The sequence below is a fragment of the Macadamia integrifolia genome, chromosome 5, assembly GCF_013358625.1.
Source record: "Macadamia integrifolia cultivar HAES 741 chromosome 5, SCU_Mint_v3, whole genome shotgun sequence".
NCBI classification, from domain to species: domain Eukaryota; kingdom Viridiplantae; phylum Streptophyta; class Magnoliopsida; order Proteales; family Proteaceae; genus Macadamia; species Macadamia integrifolia.
Window position 1 is genome coordinate 34730920 of NC_056561.1, and position 10137 is coordinate 34741056.

The following is a 10137-nucleotide window of genomic DNA, read 5'->3' on the forward strand; positions in this document are numbered from 1 at the left end:
TCTTTGCTGGGTTTAGCTTCTGGGTTTTGCTTTAGTTGGTTGGCTATGGGAGTTGATTGTCTGTTGGGGCTTTGTCTCCTTTCCCCCCCCCCCAACCCTCTCTTCCTTTGTATATTCTTTCTATTAGGTAATGAATTTATTTGTTCGTCCAACAAAAAATGTCTATTATTTGCAATGAATTAGTTTGCCAATCAAACTATTACCCCGCTATAAAATTTCTAAAATATATTTCAAAAGTAACTTTTATCAGGTATCTCACTGTATACTCACTTATAGCGGACCACAAAAAAACCCCTTGACGAAGAACACACGAACCCTACAATCTTTGGGGGTGGTAGAAGACACTACAATCTCTCTAAAACCCAAATTAACGCAAACGAGAGTCAGAAGTGAAGATGGGTCAGAATAAAGAAGTGAGAGGAGTTTGTATCCTCTAATTGGCTTACTCTCCCTCTTTGCGGTACATGTACTACTGCAAGTCTACAAGTGGGTTTAGACTTTGGATAGGAAAAGTGTTTCCATATCTAGTCTGATTCCCATCACTGTGCGATCCTTCGTCCCTGGTTCCATCACTATAATGCTAAGTGATCCTCCGCCCCTTCCTCCACTACCACCCTTTTCCTATTCGAAGTCTAAACCCACTTGCAGATTTGCAGTAGTACCTGTACCGCAAAGAGGGAGAGTAAGCCAGTTAGAGGATATGAACTCCTCTCACTTATTCTGATCCGACTCCCATCACTATGCGATCCTTCGTCCCTGGTTCCATCGCTACAATGCTAAGTGATCCTCCACCCCTTCCTCCACTGCCCCCTATTTTCCATCTCCCACTATACCTCATGGCTCTCACCTCATCCACCTCACCCTCCCGCCTGGTCTTCCTTCACTTCTCTCTCTTTTTGTGAACAGTTTTTTTTTTTTTTTTTTTCATAAACCCAGCTTTAATCAGTCCTAACTCCCAAGACAATATCCAATTTAAATTATGATTATACCATCCTTGTTGCTTCCAAATGCTCAAGTGGAAAAAGGAGAAATCATTCTGTTATAGCAGATTAAGCACTAGTTCCGTATATCAAAAAAAAAAAAAAAAAGCATTAGTTCCAGCAAAAGCTACAGCACTTAGAAAAGATTAAGATCTGGAGTGAGGAGAACATCTTTAAACTGTAAAAGCTGCAAAAAAAAAAAAAAAAAAAGAAAAGAAAAGAAATAGGAAATAAAATATATTTACATGTGGAAATGAAACTGGACTGGGGATCAAAATTTCAGGCTTTATCGTTAAAAGTCCGCAGCAAAAATTTAAGCTTCTTCCATGCCTTCGCTAATAGAAGGATGATAATTGATTGTATCAGTAGAATAACTATGGAGGGGTTTTCATTTACAGAGAAGTAGGTGGTTATGGAGGCTAAGGAAATCATTTTATAATTCTAGAGACAGGTGAGAAGATATTTCTACAAACTGTTGGCGCACAAGAGGAAGCGGAATATTTTGAGAGGACAAAGAACTAAAAAGCATCAAACCCTAGTATAGCAACAGGAATCCATGTACACATTGTAATCATTGCCTTTTATAGGTCCCAAGGAGGGCTGGGACTTTCTGAAGGAAAAACACACCATCCACTCAAATGATCAGTGGTAACAGAAAATAAATGCAGTACATAAATTATTAGTCAGGAAGGCATATAATTCCTTTGCCGCATACAATTGAACCCCATCTTTTGGCATGCTGCACCTGTAAAACAAAAAAAGTAGTATCATTTTAATCATCGAACAAATCATTGGGAAAAATTAAGACACCATTTGAAGTAGCAAACCTGTAGAAGAAATAAAAAAAGGTTTTCAAATGTAACTTTGAAAAATTGCCTTGCTGCATCCATCTAGCAAAGATTGGATAAAAAAGATGAAAGATCTCAAAGGAACCTCAAAATGAAGAGTCAGGATCAGCTCACAAGTAGAGTAGGTGGTTGTTTAGCGTAATAACATTCAGGCACACTGTACTTTGGATCTCCCTTGGCAGGCTCATCAGACCATGGGGAACCAAATGTTTTGCGAAGGTTATATTTTGAGTTCAATTTAGCCCAAGAATCGTTAGATCAATTCCAAGTGCAAGAGACGTCAGGATGGGATCACTCAACTTTATCACACTCAATTAACCAAGCAAACCAAATCGATCAGGGACAGCTTTGTGGAACCTGCATTGATTCCATCCCTTGATCCATTGAAGAGTGGTTCACATATGGTATTTGTTGCAGACAAAACTGACTGATTTTGGTGCTGTTAATACTATTGAATAAGCTGATCATATGAGCCTATACCATATAATGAATTTCGAGGGTTCAATGGTATTAATCCAATTCCAGTTTGCACACCATCTTGAACCTATTAAGAGGACCAAAAAATTGAAAAGTTAGAGGTGAATATATATGGTCAAACACCAAATGCCATAATGCTTTTCAGTTTCCACAAGATTTTAATGATCACTTGTGCGATAAGCCACACGAGAGGATGGAACCAATAATTAGAGTTATGTAAATGGATCATGTCCTGAGTCTCTTGACTGTTAGCAGGAGTAAGGAAACCCCACTCCCACTGACTGATGGAGCATGCTATTGCTGTAGCTATGAACGATGATGAATACGTTCCCCCAAAATCGGAATTCAACCTACCGACCAATCTATAATTTGAAGCAAGTAAAAAACTAAAACAAAATTTATTACATGTGAGGTGAAGCAAGTGACGCTAAAATAAGAAGCACAAAAGATCTCATACTTGTGTAGTTCCATAGAAGAGCCAACACAAAATTTATTTTTTATTTCTGATTTTATTAGGGAAAAATACGTCCCCCTCCCCTATAGTTTGCCGAAATTACATGTGGGTCCAAGGGTTTGAACGATTTATGCCCCCTCTCCTAACATTGATAGTGTGAGTGTGCTATGACTTTTATACATTAAAAGACCATATTACCCCTTTAGTAGAGTTAGTCTTAATATTTTTTTTTAGATGAATAAATAATTCATTATCAAGAGGAAGAATATAGAGGGGAAAGAGAGGGGGAAGCCTAGGCCAACAGGGAAAGGTGAGCCCCAAGGGAAAACAAATACAATGTACAAAACTCAAAGAGAGACAAAGTTGGGACTAAAGAAGGGGGAAAGCTACATCATAAAAAAGGGGGGGGGGGGGGGGGGGAGACAAAGTCACGCATGGTGGATGAGGTCCACCTATAGGTTCCATGAGAAGATTATATGAGAATTCTTTGGGGATATAGGGATAGGCCGGGGGTAAAGGTTAAGAGGGTTATGGGCTTTGGAGGTAACAACAAAGTAGATAGCTTTCCAAATCATGTATAGAGACCTAGTTTTCAAGACCCATCTATAAATGTTGCGCTCCATCCAAAGATGGTTAATGGTATAACAAAAAGCGAGTTGCCAATAGTGTCACAAATGGAGGGGCCAGGGAACATCATGTCAATCCAAGTACATTCTCTGTCAAAGGGAAGGATGGGTCTCGAATTTGCCTAGCATTTGGAGAGCATTGTTTTCCATACTAGGGTAGAGAAGGGGCAGGAGAAGAAGAGATGGGGAATTTCTTTAACACCCGAGGGGCAAAGACAACAAGCAAGGTTAGCTGGGATGAGCTGATTAATAAGGAAGGATTGAGTAAGAGACAGTTGGTTAGGATCCCCCAGAGGGTGAAGCTGTGGGTTAGCTAGGATAAGCCGGTGAATAAGGAAGGATTGAGTGGGAGACAGTTGGTTAGGCTCCTCCAGAGGGTGAGGTTGTGTCGAGGAATATGACACTTAAACCAAACTAGCTTATGCCTAGGGAGGACCGGGGAAGGAATTCTAATATGGGACCAGGTTGAAGCCGAGGAGAAGATCCCATTAGATAAAGGGAGCCAAATGCACGCATCATCTCTTCCTCTATGGCCAGGGGGAAGAGGGGGAGAGAAGACCAGAGATCTGCAAGAGAAGGGGGAGAGGGGGGAGACCAACCATTGGGGGAGAGGATAGAGGAGACCATGGCAGTAGTAGGGAGACCAAAGGAATATATAACTTTGGGGGGAATGGGGTGAGATATAATGCCCAATGGATGCCAAAGGTCTTTCCAAAGGGAGGTAGAATGCCCATTACCAATAGAGTGGGAGATGACAGTGACAGCAACAGGTCTATGCTCAAGAATCTTCCTCCAGATCCAAGAAGCATTAGAAATAGAGGGGGCAATCCAAATAGGATTGTTCTTGAGAAGACCAGAGTATACCCAGTCGACCCAGATGCTTTTCTATTTGGACATAATTTTCTAAATGAGATTAAGGATACCAACTGAATTGGCATCTTTAATTCTTCTAATCCCAATGCCTCCTTCAGATTTGGGGAGACAAGAATTTTTTCCAGCTAAGAGGTCTTAGGAATCTGGAGGACTCCGAGCCTTTCCAAAGGAAGGAGCAAAGAAGACCTTCAAAAGATTTAATAATCGAGGCAGGAAGGATGAAGGTACCAGACCAATAAAGGTGCAATAATTGGAGAACCAATCAGATCAAGGTGAGGCGGCCAACAAAAGAGAGGAGTTTACCTTTTCAGAGTTGGAACTTCTTCCTAAGATTATCAAGCAAGAGAGTGCAATGGTGGGTAGAAAGCCTGGAAGAGTTAAGGGGGAGGCCTAGATATTTAACATGGAGGGAGCCCATTGGGAAACTTGATATGTCACAGAGGGCCTTCTTTGCCTCAAGAGAGATACTAGAGAGGAAGATGTTGGACTTAAGGAGGTTGATTTTGAGACCCAATAGGGCCTCAAAGGAATGAAGAGTGGCAATGATGGTGCTGATGGAGAGAGGGTCAGCCTTGGTGAAGATTATGATGTCATTAACAAAATCCAAATGGGAGAGGAGGAAATTTTTGCATTTGGGGATAGGGGAGATAAGATAAATGTCTATGGCAGATTGGATAGAGCGGGAGAGGATTTTTAGGAAAAGGGAGAAAAGAAGAGGGGAAAGAGGACATCCCTGACGAATGCCACGGCCCGAGGGAAAGTGACCAGTTAGGCTCCCATTCACAAGGACAAAGAAGCAGGGAGAGGAAATGCAAATGCAGATCCAATGAATAAAGGAGGGAGGGAAGGCCATTTGGAGCAGCACATTCAAGATGAAGTCCCAGCTTATCGTGTCAAAGGCTTTATGGATATCAATCTCGAGGAGGGCAGTAGGGGAGTGGTTCTTACAATCAAACCCCCTAACAATCTCATGACAAATGATGATATTGTTAGTAATGCTCCTGACCACAATGAAGGCGGATTTGTTGTGACTGACAAGAGAATCAATTACCTTTTGAATCCTATTGGCAAGAATCTTGGTGATGAATTTATAGAGAAGATTACAGAAAGAGATGGGCCTAAAGTCATTCTTGGAAGCCGCTCCATCCTTTTTGGGGATAAGGTAGGGGAAGATGTGGTTACTCCCCCCAATTTGATTGGGGTTCAGGAAGAAGCTACACACCGCAAGGATGAGATCACTCCGAATTAAATTCCAACAGGTCGAAAAGAATCCAATACTAAAGCCATCTGAACCAGGGGCTTTATTGGGACCATTATACCCTTATATACTTATTATACCCTTTTATCAAATCAAATCCCTAAAAACATAATCGTTGGAGAAGGTAGAGAAAACTTTTACAAATCGCCCCTCTGCAAGCTCCATAAAACTTCGACGAGCATCGGGTTCACATCGATTCATGTCATCGAACGTTTTAAGTGTTTCTTAAAGTATAACTGTCGGACAAGGTGGGTGCCAAACCTTTGCAAACCGCCCCTGTGCTGAAACAGTTTGTAATAAATTGACGTTTGGGAAGATATGGAACATAACTGAAGGCAACAGGGTCGCCTATGATTTCTTTGGATGGTTCGTTCCTAATTTCTTTATATTTTACAAAGATCCCATCTGAAACTTCATGAAAGGTTCTTAAACAACTCTTAATTTTATTGGATTTTGATAGGATTACTACTAAACTGGAATAGGCAGTTCCGGATGTGCTTTCAAGAGATGAAGAGGGTTTCTTATCCAAAGAAGTTGTGAGACACTGCTTTGATGGTAGCTTATATGATTATTGTGCTAAGATGCAGAAAGGAGCTTTTGATAAGATGGGCTAATCTAATGTACTACTCTGAACCAAATAGCTACTAGTGTGAAGACATTTCGTGTCTCAAGACTCATGCTCTCAGCTTCTCAGATTTGTAGCTTCATGGTTCCAATAAACAAATGAGAGATCACTGCAATTAAGTACATACTGAGCACAGGCATATAACATCATCCTCTGTTTTTAAGAGTACACCATAGCCAAATCTTGATACTTCACCTTTTCTCTGCTTCCCACAAGCTTCAACCAAGTTCTCCGCCCTCCACTCCCTGCAAGCCTCTTCGCTAGATTTGTTCTTCTTCTCTCACCTAGCAGAGGTTGCAGTTGATTGTCCGTTCCATTCTTAGGTTGAATGAGAACAAATTGATTTAGGGATTTTCTCTTCTATTCGATTTAAGTGAAGGGCGTAGTAGTAACTTCACTTTCTTATAAGGATATTTTTGGTAATAAAAAGGTTAAGTCACCAACTAACAGATTCAAGTTCACGGTGACTGTCCCGTACCCCTTCCCCACCTGTTCCTTGGCATAGACTTGTTTGGTTTAAAGGGAATTTCCCTAGTCAGAGTTTCACTCTTTAGCATTGCCTGTCCGGATGCCTTCCCACCCAAGCCTTTCTCATCCATCGTCAGATCCCCGTCAATCCTACCTATTGCCTTTGCCCTTTGGGCAATGAAGACATTCAGCATCTATTCTTCTCCTGCCCTTTTTCCAATCAAGTTTGGAAATTTGTCCTTTTCAAATGTTGGCCTTCTAGAAGACCCATCCTCCCCTTTGACAGAGAATGTATCTAGGTCGACATGTCCTTCTCTAGTCTGAACATCTGTGACACCATTGGAAAACTTGCTTTTTGTGCTACGATCAGTCACCTTTGGATGAAACATAACATCTTTAGATGGACCCCCAAATCTTGATCTTTGGATAAGATTTGGAAAGCTATCTACTTTGATGTTGCTTCCAAAGCCCATATCCTCCATTCCTTCCATAACCGCCCAATCCCTAACTCCTTAAGAAACTCCACATCATCACCTCTTGAAACCTTTAGGTTAACCTTACCCAGCCCCCTTGACCGCCGCATGCTCCCCCTCATTTGGTTCTGTCTTGGTCGGGCCTATGTCAGCATTGGTTTCATTTTGACTAGTCTTGCTATTTCGATTTGTGGTCTCATTGTATTTTTTGGGCTCCTCATGTGGCTGTTCTTGTTGGCTTTTGCCTCCTTCCCCCCCACACGCTTCCCCCTTGTATATTCTTCTTCTCTTGGTAATGAATTATTTATTCATCCAAAAAAAAAAGTTCATGGTGACTAACGGATTGGACCTAATTGTAAGAATCTTTTAAACTACATGGGAAGGGGGTGTAAATCATTCAAACCCTTGGACTCACATATAATTTTGGAAAACTACAGGGGAGGGAGGGTAATTTTCCCTTTTTTCTTTTAGGAAAAACATGCAAACCATTGCATAGAATTCTAAGAATGTGCCAGGCATCTCAATCGTACACATAGAAGCCAATACTTAATGCTACTAGGTAGTGTTCGGACTGCACCATGGACACAGCATTGTAATGAAGTTGTTTTTTCTGATGCAAATCCATTGCATAATCAGAATTTCCTGCATAAACAATGAAAACAGAATTATTTTTTTTGGGAAGAAGAACAGAACTTAAGCCAAAGAAATTTGCAACCTGCAGAATATTATGTGAGGAACAACAGCAAAGGTAGATAATCATGAAAGTGAAACAGAAAATAGAGATCAGAAGTCACCATTAGGTCTCAGTCGAATGAAAAGCTTGCTGAAAACTTTTCTGAACTGTAGTGAGAAGAAGAAATAAATGAGAAGATACAAGGGCATATCACCATAGGCTTCACCACCTATGGCGAGGGGGAAAAGCTTCACTACCAGTAGCAAACCAAGGATTCACTACCTAGGGTTTCCACTTGCTTTATCTCAAGGACTGACACTGATTCACCACATACACTCTTGTTGATCTAGTTCTCAAAACATCTAAATCGTTGGGATAGTGTGCCCTATCTCTTTTATTTATAATAACTAATGGCAAGATTACACTAATAGAAACCATCCTTCCTACTTGACTTTGAATTTCAGGATAGAAACTAGGATGGAATCCTTCCAAAGGATCCATTGTTATTACATACAATATAGAAAGTACAAAATTTGAAACACCTACTTAAGATCCATTTTACCCATTAAGTAACTCATTATATGAATTAAAAGCTAAATCAGTAACTACTATGAGAAATTTTGCAACATGCAATCAGGGGATGCCGCTGCAGACTGGGAAGATAAAGATGTTGCAAAGATCTACCTGTCGTTTCTGGAAGATTTGAAGTTGATCCATTCAAAGCTGACTGCAACCAGAAGTGTGATATATTTAGATGAAAAAAATATATATGAAATAAGAAAACACATGATAATCCAATTCTCGAGAGAGAGGAGTACAAGCAGCAGCAACAGCAACAGCAACAATTTTAATAAAGAATTGGCCTCATGTATGAGCATTGTACTTGGCGTTCCTCACCAAGCCACAAGTCTTTCTGCACCTATTTCTCCTTCTGTACATATCCACACCTTCCTCAGCTTTGATCTCCACACTCTCAAGAGTCTAGAATATATATTAAGTAAAAACCCTATAACTATTAACTACTAGACAGATACTCCATAAACTAGGACGGCAGGAAGATGATGTTCAGAGCCCAACCATATACAGCTTTGAATATAGATGATAAACAATGAGGACTAGCAGACTAGGTGGCAAAAACATAACGCCAAATGGACCTTGAATAGGGAACAAAACAGCAGATGAGGACAAACTCCTTGTCACAGAAACATCTTGCATTTGAAATGACCCAACCTCTTCTAATGAGTTAAATTAAGAGTCAGAATTGGCTTTTATGACTGTCCAAAATCCAAATGTTCCCATCAGCATGCTGAATATGGATTTACAGAACACTCTCTTTCGTATCTACCTTGCTTCTCAAAGGACATTAGAATCAATACCTGAAGATTGTAGAGCCTGCAGTAGGATGGCAACCTATTGGACTTCCCAATCATTAAAGTTAAAATGGAAACCCCATTCATTCATGGGAATGCTACATATGCATTAAAAAGATTGCCTAAGTAAAGAGATATGGGAACATTGCTTGAAGTTTGCGTCACACACCAAAGAATAGAAATTTCACTGCACTGCTCTTTTCGATATTGGCCTTGTCCTCCTTTATAAATGTCTCAAAACACTTCTTCATACCCTTCCAGTTCCCATTTCCAAAACACCCTCCCCTACCCCCCCCCCCCAAAAAAAAAGAAGGAAAAATTAAAATTCAGCAAACAAAATTGAAAATTTAACCTATGAACTAAGCCTAACTCTAACTTTGTCTTTATAACAATTAAATATTTCTACTACAATCATTTTAATGAAAAAATAAAACAAACCAACAAAATATAATAATTGATTGTATATATTTTAGCAAGGATGACCTTAGCCTCAATGATCTTCGTTGGTCAGGTGTACAACTCTCCCGGCACAACAGAAGATCTGGAAATTTCCATGTGGCTTGCAAGCTTGACAGAGCCCTTGTCAATGAAGCCTGGCTCAATTCTTATTCCTTCTCCCATGCCTTTTTTTATCTCCTCGGGATTTCTGATCACATCCCAATCTCTATCCATGTCCTTCCTTTATGCTCCTTTGGTCCCAAGCCCTTCAAGTTCTTCGATATGTGGACCTCTCACCCAGATTTTCCCTCCTTAGTGAGAGATGCATGGAACATCCCCCATCAACCCTTCCCTCCCCCCTCTTCACTTTTGGCAGAAAGCTCAAGAATGTCAAAGACTCTCTCAAGCTCTGGAATACTTCCACTTTTGACAATATCTCCTCCTATGTCTCTTCCTGCCAAGATAGCTCTTCTCATTTAAACCAAAATCCAAGCTGATCTCCTCAACCTTGTCCTTGCAGTTGAGGAAAAAGCCATAGCTTTAGAGCTCTCCCTTCTTCTTGCTCAAGAGCAAA

At 40.5% G+C, this 10137-nt stretch overlaps 1 long non-coding RNA gene and 1 other non-coding gene across 2 annotated transcripts; one reads left to right on the top strand and one right to left on the bottom strand.

Moving 5' to 3' along the window:
• Positions 1-1494: 1494 nt before the first annotated feature.
• Positions 1495-7959, bottom strand: LOC122079027. Its single transcript, XR_006140257.1, has 2 exons — positions 1808-7959; positions 1495-1725 (listed from the first exon to the last, which is right to left on the bottom strand). It is a non-coding gene; the product is annotated as an uncharacterized LOC122079027 (long non-coding RNA).
• A 419-nt stretch (positions 7960-8378) lies between these two features.
• LOC122080496 lies at positions 8379-8454 on the top strand. The gene has a single exon (XR_006140788.1). It is a non-coding gene; the product is annotated as a small nucleolar RNA snoR35 (small nucleolar RNA).
• Positions 8455-10137: the final 1683 nt, after the last annotated feature.